The 14,404-nt window shown below is 41.8% G+C and overlaps 1 protein-coding gene and 1 non-coding gene across 2 annotated transcripts in view; one reads left to right on the top strand and one right to left on the bottom strand.

Annotated features, from left to right (window-relative positions):
* LOC149284097 (glutamate receptor ionotropic, delta-2-like) overlaps positions 1–14,404 on the top strand; it is a 425,155-nt gene that overhangs the window by 277,246 nt on the left and 133,505 nt on the right. The gene's annotated exons all lie outside the window — the stretch shown is intronic.
* LOC149284098 (small nucleolar RNA SNORA35) lies at positions 5,121–5,250 on the bottom strand. The gene has a single exon (XR_016277880.1). It is a non-coding gene; the product is annotated as a small nucleolar RNA SNORA35 (small nucleolar RNA).

Here is a 14,404-nt window from a genome sequence, read left to right as displayed (position 1 = left end):
ATCTGTAAAGACGAAAAAAAATATTTTTGTAGCCGTTTTACTAAGGACCAAAGATCATCAAGTTGTGAAACTCACTTTTAGTTATTTCATAAAATCCCCAAGTCTTGGCAACAAGAGTTGAGTTCCTATTGAAATTCACTATTCACCAAGCAGTTCCAGCTTCCACTTGAAGTGTACCATAAATAAACCCTTTAAATTAATAAATTGTTGAATATAAATGAATAAATGTCCAATATAAATGAAAAAAACATACATTTTGAGAGAATGTTTAAATGAAATGAGCCATACTGTATTACCTGGCCATTTCCTATTTAAATGTTTATTTTTTATTCCATGTCCTACTCTAGTAAACCACAAGTCAGGTTCTAGCTCTTGATCTCTACCACATCTGAGCTTCACATTGTCTTACCCTAAAGAGTAGGTCTCTGCAGAAATAACTGCTTGTTTTGTAATTGTATAATCTCTTTGTATATATATATATATATATATATATATATATATATCTTCGCTTTTGTGATAACAATTCTTCGGAGAAGCAAGCTGTGACGGAAGAATTACATCAAAGTGCTTATGCACAGAAAACTAGTTCAAATATTTAGTGCAAGTGTACATGTGCAACCTTTAAAGGAAAAACAAATGTGAAAACTATATTTTAATATGAAAGCACAAATATGAGAAACGCAACATATTAAAGGTAATATAAAGGGTGCATAAAATGTATAGCATATCCACTTTTGTGCTTTGGATACAAAACCAAGTGCCTCAAAGCAGTTTTTCAGATGATGTTGGCAGAACATGTGTTGGGCACAACCAATATTTTAAGGTTTATGAGTGAGAAAGGGAATTATTTTCTATAACGTACCTCTCTGCTCTAGATGTGTCCATTGCCTTATGAGAAATACGGTACTTCATTAAACCTGTTCTACTGCAAGTTGCACCAATGATAAGAAGACACTTATAGTCCATGTCCGCAGCAGCTGTCCGTATACATAACCAAGTAGTCCAATAACAGTCCAATAACACCTTTGAATTGACCTTTAAGGTCATCTTTACTTTAGGGAATACTTTGTTACGTCAGTCCTTCTGTGCTATTTTAGTATTTGTTTTAGTGTACATTCAGTAACTTTTCTCCCATTGACAAACTACAAATAACACTCTAGTTCAAGGCTATATGGTTTCAAAGTTATATATGTACGTGACTTTCTGTTAAGGTGCAGATCCATACAAATGCAGTCCAGAGAACAGAAAGAAGGGACATTTCCCCAAACTGCTTTTCCCACATTAGTGTATCACTGGCCACCAATGCATGTGAAATGTGTATCTGTTTGAAAAGCTTTCATATCAATATATCCACAATTAAGCATGGAACTCTTTTAAAAAGCCAATTTGTGCAGAACAAAAGAATAACCATTGTGTGTTGCTTAATTAAATGTAATGGTATATATTTATGGTTTCTCAGCATGGTGTGCATTTAGCAAGGATCTATTATCATTGAGTGGCTTTAATAAGGGAAGCATAGCTCATAAGACAAATATTTGCATATGGAATCACTGATACATACAAATTGATAGATTTCATACTACAGAGTGTCTATATAGGAATAGATATATTTCCAATTATTACAATGAAAGTAATATAAGATGCTTTTCTGTCTTAATTATATTTTACATGTTCAATAAATTGGGTGACATTTTTCCCGGATACATTTTGCTAACTCACTAAGGTAACATGCTGGACTGCAGTATGTGGGCTATATAAAGTCATAGAAGAGAATTAATAAATTCCCACATACTGTAGGGTAGCAATTTACATACTGTTCCATAAAATGCTAAATGTATATGGGGGAAAAATGCAGAAGTGGCCACTGTTGGAGATGACAGCTGTTCTGGTGTTTTCCTTATATGGGACATCTGAAAAATACTTCAGGTTTATGTTCAAGGGTCTACAGTCCAACTCCCTGACTCAAGCCCCTCTCTTCTTGTATGCCGTACTTAGAACATGGTGTTGACTCTTTTCAGTGTTAAGTAATGCAAGAGATATCCTCACATTACCAGTTCATTTTGAAAACATGTAGGAACCTAGTACGTCTTACCATTGGAATTTTGCTGCGGAACCACTTATTATTGTGAAAACAGCAATTTTTATTAACGTAGTTGAATAATGCCAAATTAAGTAATTAAATAGGAAAAAACTTTTCTACCAATATGTTATTCTGACTCCCAAACTGGATTCTATGCATTTAGAAGAATGATGAAATAGAACCATTTTTTGGAGACTTTATTTTTTGTAGCTTTTGTAACAATAGTAAAGTGCTAAATAGGCTACAACCATCAGGAAAATACTCCCTTATACCAAAAAGTATGAAACTTTTAGAATAATAGAAAAGGTGACCAAACTGCCATTCAAAAGAATAGAAACAAGTTCAGCGGGATTGTAAAAGATGATTTACCACAGCTGAAATGAGAAAAGTAATATCCAATAGTGATTGTGGCAACCATTTCATTTAGGTCATGGAATCACTGACAGATAATAACATAGTATGGTAAGCATCAGCACAGATTGGTAGTGGTGTCAAGGTAGATATGCTGTATATTACCAGAAGAAGAGTAATAATTTAAAGATAGTTCAAAGCAGTGACAGAATTATTGTCTAAGACTACAGTGCTCGAAATACTTCATAAGCGGGGTGTGAATAGCTTAGAGAAAGGGAAGACATCCGACATAATATGAATTTAAAAAAATGCTCAATAAGAATATCTATTTTACCACAATTATTTTTATGTTTCATAATTATTTATGTTTTCTTAATAAAGAACATACAGATGAATTCCAGTAGATAGTAGGTACGCTTTGTTAGCTTGTTAATTGTCATGATTATTTTTTAGAGATACGTTGATTTGGTTTTCACAAAATCTAGCATAGTCTGTAGGTTGCTATCTATCTATCTATCTATCTATCTATCTATCTATCTATCTATCTATCATCTATCTATCTATCTATCTATCTATCAATCAATCTATCTAGCTCTCATTATACACTATAGATTGCATGCATGCAATAAATCAGCAAGGTAATTAATGAGTCATATTTGACCCTCCAGTCCCATATAGAAGGTCTACATACATACATACTTTTCTTGTTAAGAAAGTAATTTATTGTTGATGATGATTGTCATCAACAACTAGTAGTAGTAGTAGTATTACTATGATTATTATTATAAAAATAAAACATATTACAAGAAAAGCATAACCAAACCAAGCATCTTTTTCATGATATGTAATAGCACTGCTCTCTAGTAACAGTTCCAAGAACTGTTTTGGAATTATACCTACCTATAATGTGGTAAAGCAACAATATAATTGGAAGTGGATTTTATGTGCCCAGAAGTTAATGGAGTGGTAACCATTTCTATACCCACTCCATAAACATTATCTTGTGTTTCTATTCGATAACTTCAATGTGTCTGGTAGTGAAAAGGGATAAACATATCAGATTAGTCTCTGGAGCTGGCAACTAGAGATGTGATATTGATTTCTCAGTATCTTCCAAAGGCAACCTTCACAAAGCACCTGAGTGTGTGTTTATGCTTACTTTACAAATTCTGCAAACTGTAGGATGACGATAATGTAATGTTAAGTGAAATGTCAGTTCACACCTACCATTTCCAGCATTGGCTAACTCATTAATAAGCAGCCCCCTTGGAGGAAAAAAAAAAAGCCATATTGCATTAATTATGATTCAAGTGCATTTTAGATCTGTTGGCCTTTACAAAATCATGCCTTAGGAGGATTTTCTCTGGAAATATCTTTTCTTTGCTGTTTTTGTTATGGCAAGTTTGCAGTTTATTTTAAGAATAGCGCTGTTTACAACTGAAAAGAAATGTATTTCCTTTTTGTGAGATTCCAATTAAAGATTTCCGTAGACCTTACCTTTACCATTGTAGTATAACGTGATAAATTCCATATCCTGGTTCCACACTTCAACTAGCTGTGACTGACTGCTTTAATGTGGTTGACAAGCCCTTATTAAACTTCCTAACCTAAAAAAACTCATTTTTTCCTATAATTTAGCTAACATGCTGAAATAAACTAAATATTACCCTTTGAACATATGGCAACAAATTATACCATACCTCCTACTTTGCCATTGATGGATAGATCTCTGAAGACATGAACATCTAATATTAATTGGTGCAGGAATCCTACAAAAGACATAACAGTAGCAACAGGGACAGCTCAAAGGGATGGGTGCACAATAAATAAAAGCCATTTATTTAACCCCTTCGTGACAAAGGCTGATTTTACTTTTTGTAGCCTTCGTGACAATGGCTGTTTTATCGTTTCTGCGGTGTTTGTGTTTAGCTGTAATTTTCTCTTAACCCATTTACTAAACCCACACAAGTTATATATTGTTTTTTTCAGGACAAGAAGGGCTTTCTTCAGACACCAAAATTTTTTTCATATGATGTAATTTCCTATAATAAAAATAATAAAATATGACGAAAAATTGAAAAAAAACCACATTTTCTCACTTTTATTTGAAAAATCTTTTATTCATCATAAAAAACTACTGAAAAAACCTGCTAAATAGATTCTACTATTTGTCCCGAGTTTAGAAATACCCAATGTTTTTATGTTTTTTTGCTTTCTTCTACACGTTATGGGGCAATACGTACAAGTAGCGTTTTGCTATTTCAAAGCCATTTTTCTCTGAATCTGGTAATTCTGTCTCTATGTGGTATTTGGGGCATCTTTGAAGCCAGCAAATTAAATTTACCCCACCAAACCATATATTTTTGAAAACTAGACACCCCAGGGTATTTTAGATGCTGATAGTTTAACCCTTTCCATGCACTAATCCTACCACCAACCCTTGTCAAAGTTTGGGATAGTAATTGGTTTTGGTGTTTTTTTCACATACTTTGTACTTCAGGTGTGAAATTACAGCTCCTGGTATATGTTGCTGTCACACAACACCCAGATATGTGTCCAGCAACATCTCCTGAGTACATTGATACCCCACATGCATGGGTTTGTCAGATTGTTTGGGGGCAAAAGGGCCACATTTGGAACATGAGCAATTCAAATTCAGTAGGAATTTTACATCTGGGTAAAGAAAAATGCTTGTACCCAACTATCAGTAGGGACAGGTTACAAGAAAGCCTGGCCTATCTCCAAGAAGGGATTTGATCTAGCACCTTAAGTGGTCCCTCATGCCACGGAATGGACACAGAGGTCACTTGACAGTGCAAATAAAAACGCTTAAAAATGGTGGAGCAAATAAAAGCTAAAAAAACAGTAAATGTAACAAAAAATTAAAAAAAAATACAAAAATGGAGCAGGAACAAAAAAAAATTTAAAAATGGGAAACTGTGTGATACAGCTTGAAGCAGTCACCGACACAGAGTGCAGGTTTTCCAGGGCAATCTGGACAGTAAAATGTGGTGTCCTTTCTTTGCCCCCTGCTGTAGCATACCCTGCATCTCTTTTGGGGATTCTGCTTCTTTGCTGTAGGGGGGATTTTAAAAATAAAATGGGTAGCCCCAATTCTGTTGGTTTCCATCACTACTTGGGGACCAGGTGCATCACGGTACAAGATACCTGAAATTACTTCGAGCTGAAACTGCAAAAAAGACAGCTTCAGCCCAGTGTCTGCTTTTTTGTGCAGCAAAAAAGCGTTACAGGTTGCAATTTGCATTAGATAAATTGCAACCTTCTTGTACCAGGCCTTTGTCTTCCTCATAATGAGGTAGGGCTGTAGGAGTTGATCTGACAGATCAACTCCACCCATGTGCTTGTTATAGGCCCTGATGCACACTGGCTTTCTAGTGACCCCAGCTCTGCCACGGACAGAAACCTCCACGGTTTTTTCATCGTGGATGGTGCTCAGCATGCACACCTCTTTTCTGTCCTTGAACTTCAATGCCAAAAGCTCCTCTTGGCGTAGAGCTGAGGTCTCCCCCTTTCCTAGCCGGGTTCGTACCAGGCGTTGTGGGAAACCCAAGCGGTTCTTTTTTATAGAACCGCAAGCTACCGTATCGAAACAATACAGCAGCTTGAACAAAGGGACGCTTGTATAGAAGTTATCTACATACAAGTGGTAGCCTTTGTTCATAAGGGGGAATATTAGGTCCCAAACAATCTTGGCACTGGTGCCCAGATGATCTGGGCAACCTGGAGGGTCAAGGTAGCTATCCTTACCCTCGTGTACCCGGAAGGCATGAGTATATCCTGTCTCGCTCTCGCAGAGTTTATACACCTTCACTCCATACCTGGAGCGCTTGGAAGGAATATACTGCTTGAATCCCAACCTTCCTTTATATTTCATTAGGGATTCATCCACACAGATATTCTTTCCAGGTGTATAAACCTCTGGAAACCTGGCAGCGAGATGGGTAATCAGGGGGCGGATTTTGTACAGCCTATCAAACTGGGGGTCCTCCTTAGGGGGGCACAGGCTGTTGTCGCTAAAATGCATGAAACGAAGAATCATTTCATACCTTTGCCTAGTTATAGTTTGGGCAAAAATGGGGGTACTAAAGATGGGGCTGGTGCTCCAGTAGGAGCGGATGGAGGGCTTTTTTATAATGCCCATTAACATTGTGAGTGCCCAGAATTTAAGAAATTCTGGCACGTCAATGGGAGTCCATGGCTGTTTTGCCCAAAAAGAATTAGGGCTAGCAGCACGGTGCTGCTGGGCATAAATGTTTGTTTGTGTGACAATGTCTCCCAAGACATCGTCTCCCAAAAAAACCTGCACAAATTGCAGTGGAGTGAATCCTGTAACATCAATATTGATGCCAGGAATTCCAGAAAAAGGAGGGTGTCAGGGTCCACGAAGAAACCCACAACGCAGTGACTCACCTGAGTACCCGCTGACTGCGGGTACCAGCTCCCACACCGCTGCTCTCACTGCTCCTGCCACAGTGCCGGTCTCAAAGAGCGAGCGCGCATGCTCCCACCTCTCCTTATTCACTCCTGAATGGAGAGGGCGGGGAACACACACCACCGTCAGCACGTTCAGGGGGAAGGGCGACCTCTGGTGGTAGCTTTAAAAATGAGCACTGAGAATCATTCAGTGCTCAGTTATTGTGCTGTTAAGAGCTACATTGTTGTTCTCTCCTGAGCCCTGTTATTAACCCTTTGGCTTTTGATACCGACTACGCTGCTTTCTCCTACCCTGAACCTTTGGCTTGTTACCGACTACGCTGCTATCTCCTATCCTGAACCTTTGGCTTGTTACCGGCTACGCTATCAAACCTTTGGTTTGATCTGGACTTTGCTGGGTTTTCCTGCATATCGGGTTCCTCACCTTGATCCTGACATAATAACTGAGCCTGTCATGGAACCCGCAGGATTAGCTGACTCTATCGCTGCCCTTACACAGCAGTTGACCGGTTTTCAACAGACGCTCCAAGATATGCGGGCTGACCAACAGAATCTACGGCAACAGGTGCATCACCTGCAGTTACAACTGAGTGCACCTACCGAACAAGTTCCACCTACTCCTTCTACGTCAGCACCCCCAGTCGCTGAGGGCGCTACTGCCCTTGAACCCCAAATCCCATTACCGGAAAGGTTTTCAGGAGATCATAAGGCCTATCGTATTTTCATTACGTCCTGTGAGATCCTGTTTCGCCTTAAACCCCGGACCTACCCTACCGACTACATCAAAGTACATACTGCTATAGCCTTGCTCTCTGGTGAACCTCAACTCTGGGCACACCATCTTTTACACAGTAATAGCCCGCTGTTGGACTCTTGGCATTCGTTCCGTGAAGCTCTGGATTCCCTCTATGAGGACCCCTTCAGAATGTCCTCTGCTGCTACTACTATACGTACCTTGAAACAAGGCCGGCGGCCAGTAGAGGAATACATCACAGAGTTTCGGCGTCTGGCCTTAGAGTCTAACTGGAACGAACCAGCACTCCATGACCAATTTCGCTGGGGTTTATCGGAGGCCATAAAGGATGAATTAGCCCGCACTTCTGTTCCGTCCTCTTTGGAGGAGTTTGTGCGCCTGGCCACACAAATTGATAGAAGGCTCCGGCAGAGGCGATCTGAGCGTCAAGCCACGTCTCCTAGCTGGACACCTGTACGTACCCTTCCCAGGGCACTCTCTCCTCCTTCTACAGAGGAACCCATGCAGATCGGCATAATTCGAGGGCCACTCTCGGATGCGGAGAAAGAACGTCGCAGATCCCTGAACCTCTGTATGTACTGTGGTAGACCTGGCCATACCTACAAAGACTGTAGAACCCGTAACCGCTATACTCAGGGTAAGAAACCAACCACCCTGTTTCATGTTAATTCTGGAAGAAATCCTTGTCTATCACCTCACTTATCCATTTCCGTATCTTTGCAGTGGATTAAAGGGGAAATCCGTCTCCCAGCCATGATAGATTCCGGCGCCAGCGGAAACTTCATTGACGCCAAGACACTTCAGATTTTGAACATCCCTACACGTTACAAGAAAACTCCTGTCTCTATCCAACTAGTGGACGGAAGCCCTCTTAAGACCGGCCCTATTGTAAGGGAGACCATCCCTTTGACCCTCCAAATAGGGGTCGGCCATGTTGAGACCATCCAATTCGACGTTGTTCCTTCTCCGGTATCTCCTATTATCCTGGGCCTCCCATGGCTTAGGAAGCATAATCCTTGTATCAACTGGGAGTCTGGCGTGCTCCAATTTACTTCCACTCAGTGCACCATCCGTTGCATAAGGACTGAATCCATCTGCCACACACAAGTTATGCTTTTACAAGAAATTCCCCGTCCCTATTATCAATTCAAAGATGTCTTCGAGAAGAAAAGTGCCGATAAACTTCCCCCCTCCCGACCGTATGACTGTCCTATTGACCTTTTGCCAGGTGCGGCTATCCCCTTCGGCCGTATCTATCCCCTCTCAGAGCCAGAACTCATCACATTAAAAGAATATATAAAGGATAACCTGGCGAAAGGTTTTATATGTCCTTCCACTTCACCTGCGGGAGCCGGCATCTTCTTTGTACACAAGAAAGATGGGGGTTTACGTCCCTGTGTCGACTACCGGGAACTCAATAACATCACGGTGAAGAATCGCTACCCGTTACCCTTAATCTCGGAGTTACTAGAGCATGTGCGGTCTGCTAAAATCTTTACCAAGCTGGACCTCCGTGGGGCGTACAATCTGGTCCGAATACGGAAGGATGACGAGTGGAAAACGGCTTTTCGGTGTCGCTACGGACATTTTGAATATCTAGTGATGCCGTTTGGCCTATGCAATGCTCCAGCCACCTTCCAACACTTCGTAAATGATATTTTCCACGACATCCTAGATCATTTTGTAATAGTGTACTTAGATGACATATTGGTGTACTCTCCGTCACTAGAGGAGCATCGGAGGCATATGTGTCAAGTATTGTCTCGTTTAAGAAAGCACGGACTATATATTAAATTAGAAAAGTGTGTGTTCGAAGTGCAAAGAATTGAATTCCTCGGGTATATACTATCCCCAACCAGTATCGAGATGGACCCAAAGAAAGTTTCGGCAATTCTCAACTGGTCAGCTCCTACAGACCGTAAGGGTGTCCAACGATTTGTTGGTTTTGCTAATTTTTATCGTAAATTTATTCGTAATTTTTCCCACATAATACAACCTATTACCGCACTCTCATCAAAGAAACAAAGATTTAACTGGACCGAAGCAGCTCAGAAAGCCTTCGATCACCTAAAAAAAAAGTTTTCTTCCGCCCCCATACTCCAATTACCGGATTCTCAAAAACCCTATACACTGGAGGTTGACGCATCTGACACCGCCGTCGGTGCCATCCTTTCCCAGCGGCAGGACGTTGACAGCCAGTTGCACCCAGTAGCTTTCTTCTCAAGGACACTCACACCAGCCGAGAGAAACTATTGCATCGGTGAAAGGGAATTGTTGGCCATAAAGCTTGCACTGGAGGAGTGGCAACATCTCCTCGAAGGGGCCCTTCACCCTATTACGGTCTTCACAGATCATAAAAACCTAGAATATCTTCGATCCGCCAGACGTTTGCAACCACGGCTAGCCAGGTGGTCTTTATTTTTTACCCGATTTCCATTACATATTACCTACCGCCCGGGTTCTCGCAACACCAAGGCAGACTCCCTGTCCAGAATGCATGAACTTCCTGCAGCAGATCCGCCAGATCAGGATACCGTTCTATCCTCTAACCACTTTCTGGCTGTAACCCATTCCGTTTGGGATTCAGTACGCCAACATTCTAGTAGAACTAACCCACCTGAGATTCCCGGATTACGTCATGAACAGGGTTTTTATCGTTACAAAAACTTTATTTATGTTCCACCTGAGGATCGCTTACAAATTTTACAGTCATTTCACTACACTCCGGCTGCTGGTCACGGGGGCATCAAACAAACTCTCGACCTGATCCAGCGCTCCTTCTGGATGAAAAAAGATGTAATATCCTTCGTGAACTCCTGTGGTACCTGTGCCCGCTCCAAAGAGATCCATCAAAAGACAGCTGGTCTCTTACAACCCCTTCCTATTCCTTCGGGACCCTGGACTGATATTACAGCAGATTTTATTACTGACTTACCGTCTTCCAATAATCAGACTACGATCATGGTTGTGGTCGACCGCTTTACGAAGATGGCGCACTTCCTTCCGTTTAACCATCTCCCTTCCGCCACCGAGACAGCCGCACTGTTCATACGTGAAATCTTCCGCCTCCACGGCTTACCCACGCGAATAGTTACGGATCGCGGCTCCCAATTCACCTCCCACTTTTGGAGGGCTTTCTGCGAACAGTTACACATTCAGCGGTCCCTATCTACGGCATTCCACCCACAGAGTAACGGCCAGACGGAACGCACAAATCAAACTCTGGAACAGTACCTTCGCTGCTTCACTTCCTATCTCCAAGATGATTGGAACCATTACCTACCTTTAGCCGAGTTTGCTTACAATAACCATACTCATCGCTCCATTAAGATGTCCCCCTTTTATGCCAATCATGGACGCCATCCTGCTATGCTTCCGGGTTCTCCCATTTCATGTGCTGTTCCTTCGGTTTCCGAACACGTTTGTAAACTCACCAGAACATTCGAAACCCTTCGCGAGACACTACAAAAGACTCAACAACAACACAAACGTTTTGCAGACCAACACCGTACTGAAGCCCCAATATATCATATGGGCGACATGGTCTGGCTATCAACCAAACACCTCCATCTCAATTGTCCTTCTAAGAAGTTGGGGCCAAGGTACATAGGACCTTTTCGTATCCGTCGCCTCATTTCCCCTTTGGTGGTGGAACTCGAATTGCCAGACACCATGTCTATTCACCCTGTTTTTCACGTATGTCTCCTAAAACCATGGAAGGAGAATCCCTTTCCTAACAGACGACCTGATCCTCCCGCTCCTGTCCTGATTGATGACATTGAAGAATATGAGGTGGAGGAGATTCTGGACTCACGACGACATTATGGTCGCCTCCAGTACCTGATCCGCTGGAAGGGATATGACCCCAATGAAGATTCATGGGAATCAGCTCACGAAGTCCATGCTCCCGATCTCATCTCTGCTTTCCATCGTCGTCATCCGAACCGCCCAGGACCTTCTAGAGTCGGAAGGCCTCCCCTCAGGGGGGGGCACTGTCAGGGTCCACGAAGAAACCCACAACGCAGTGACTCACCTGAGTACCCGCTGACTGCGGGTACCAGCTCCCACACCGCTGCTCTCACTGCTCCTGCCACAGTGCCGGTCTCAAAGAGCGAGCGCGCATGCTCCCACCTCTCCTTATTCACTCCTGAATGGAGAGGGCGGGGAACACACACCACCGTCAGCACGTTCAGGGGGAAGGGCGACCTCTGGTGGTAGCTTTAAAAATGAGCACTGAGAATCATTCAGTGCTCAGTTATTGTGCTGTTAAGAGCTACATTGTTGTTCTCTCCTGAGCCCTGTTATTAACCCTTTGGCTTTTGATACCGACTACGCTGCTTTCTCCTACCCTGAACCTTTGGCTTGTTACCGACTACGCTGCTATCTCCTATCCTGAACCTTTGGCTTGTTACCGGCTACGCTATCAAACCTTTGGTTTGATCTGGACTTTGCTGGGTTTTCCTGCATATCGGGTTCCTCACCTTGATCCTGACAGAGGGATAGCTGGCTTGTACCTATTAGGCGCTACCCATGCCTCTGGTGCACTGCCACGACTACGTGTGGCAGGCGTTCTAACAGCCACAGATACATCACTAGATGTATCTGTGAACTGACCAACGTCAAAATCTGACGCTGTATCAGTGGCCTCAGAATCTGTGGCCAAAAAGGCATACGCCTCCTCAGCCGTATACCGCTGCATGGTAAGAATTGCAGCAAAAATAGTGGGGAAGGAAAGGGTTAATGGCTATAATAAAAAATAAAAAAAAACCTAAAAAAAAGTAAAAAAACCTAAAAAAAGTAAAAAAACATGTAAAAAAAAAAAAAACCCAAAAACAATTGCCACTATGCAAGATCACTGTTTATGCAGTGATCAATGGCAATGAAGGGGTTAATATTATATGGGTGGCTCTTATAAGAGCCTTTGGATCAATATATATATATTTTTATTAGGGAATACCTGAAATACCAGAACACACCGATCTGTCTCTCTCCCTCACTAGAAGCAAGTGAAGGAGGGGGGCAGATCCAATACTGATCAAAGGCAATGTTTAGAAAACATTGCCTTTGATTTATCAAATCATGATCACTCTTATGAGTGATCTGACCACTAGGGGTGTTATTCACTGGATGTCCATGACATCCAGCAACACCCCCCCGATGATGTCAGCAGGCTCCGCCCCCCGGCTTGATGGGCGCCGCCATCTTGAAACACCGCGTGTGTTTCGAAGACACCGGCACCGGGAAGGTAAGTTGAGCATTTAGGAAGCGATCGCGAGTCGCTTCCTTTGCTAAACAGGTGTTGCAAAGATGCCTCGATACTGAGGCATCTTAGCAACACCAGCTAAGCAAAGGAAGCGACTCGCGATCGCTTTCTAAACCCGTTTTTCGGCGGCGGGCGCCGCCATGTTTGAAAGACGTGCAGTCTTTCAAACATGTTTTTTTTTTGCTCCTAGGAGCGATCGGGGGGGGCGGGAATGTTTTTTTTGGTGTTGCTCAATGCCTCGATGTCGAGGCATTAGAGCAACACCGTTTGAGTGAAAAAATCGATCACGGATCGATTTTTTCACCCGTTTAAAGACGTGCCGGTCCTGGCACGTCAATTGTCATAATCGTCACGATTTTCAGTGACGTGCCCGGACCGGCAATTGTCACGAAGGGGTTAAGAAAAGCAGGCATTAGTCCCTCACTTACTGAAAATTGATCATTACATTTTCTTGCACAAACAAAGATTGCTCTGTAGCAAAACAATAATCAGCTAATATATACTGAAGAAATAATGATACAATTATTGTTTAAGTATATTAACAGCTTTGAGTATGATGTAATATAAATCTGTGTTATTCTCAAATGGGAGCTTATCCAACTTGATACAGTTTTGCATTAACTAGAAGTAGTGATATTTGTGCTGTAATTAGATTTTCCACAAATTTTGAAGTGCTAATTGCATCTATATTCTAATGAGATATTCTTATGTCGTTTATAATGTAATGCAGAATTAATCTAATGTGAAGTTACGACTGAATGTGACAATTGCAACATATGCTCAACATTTTCACATTCATAACAAGAAAAGTTATTTAATGTAACATATTTGTTTTATTTAGCTCTATACTGACTTATGTTTGCGTAAAGAGTCTCCAATCAATTACAACTGAAAAAGAAAGTGTACTATTATAGGGACTAAATAATATTTATTAAAACACTGATTTAATCAGTAAATGTAAAGTGGCAATGCTTAACGTCTGGTTTATACTGTAATGATGTTATACCCAAAGCTCGTCTATGATGTTGGTGTTCTAAACTCCATTGGGTGTCGTCATCTCAGAGCTGTGCAGAGACAGCTGATGTAATTGAGTGGAGGTCTGAGAATCGCTGTTACAGATCGCCCATGTTGCAAGCATCCTTACAGATACTGAGCACTGGGTTAAGAGATTAGAAGATAGCCTAAGCATCCAGTGGCTTGCTCACAACCATTGGCAGCACAGACCAGCTTCCTGTTTTTAAGCTGGAGGGGGGTCATTGAGACCGAGTAAAAATTGAGAAAATGGGGAAAGGGTTAATGTAAGAATGTTTTACTTTACTGCAAGATTGTTAGGTGGAACAGAAATGGTAGAAGCTAATACAGTGGGGGAATTTAAACATATGCACAGGCATATGGCTATCCTGTATGTAAGACGAGCCCATGGACTGATCAAGGTCTGAGTCTTTACGAAGAATAAGGGAAGGCTGCAGTATGTAAGAGTAGAAAGAGAGGGATAATAACA

Source organism: Sceloporus occidentalis, unplaced genomic scaffold (assembly GCF_023333645.1).
Source record: "Sceloporus occidentalis isolate IW3139 unplaced genomic scaffold, rSceOcc1.0.p SCAF_99, whole genome shotgun sequence".
Taxonomy (NCBI): Eukaryota; Metazoa; Chordata; class Lepidosauria; order Squamata; family Phrynosomatidae; genus Sceloporus; species Sceloporus occidentalis.
This window is presented reverse-complemented; position numbering and strand designations above follow the sequence as displayed.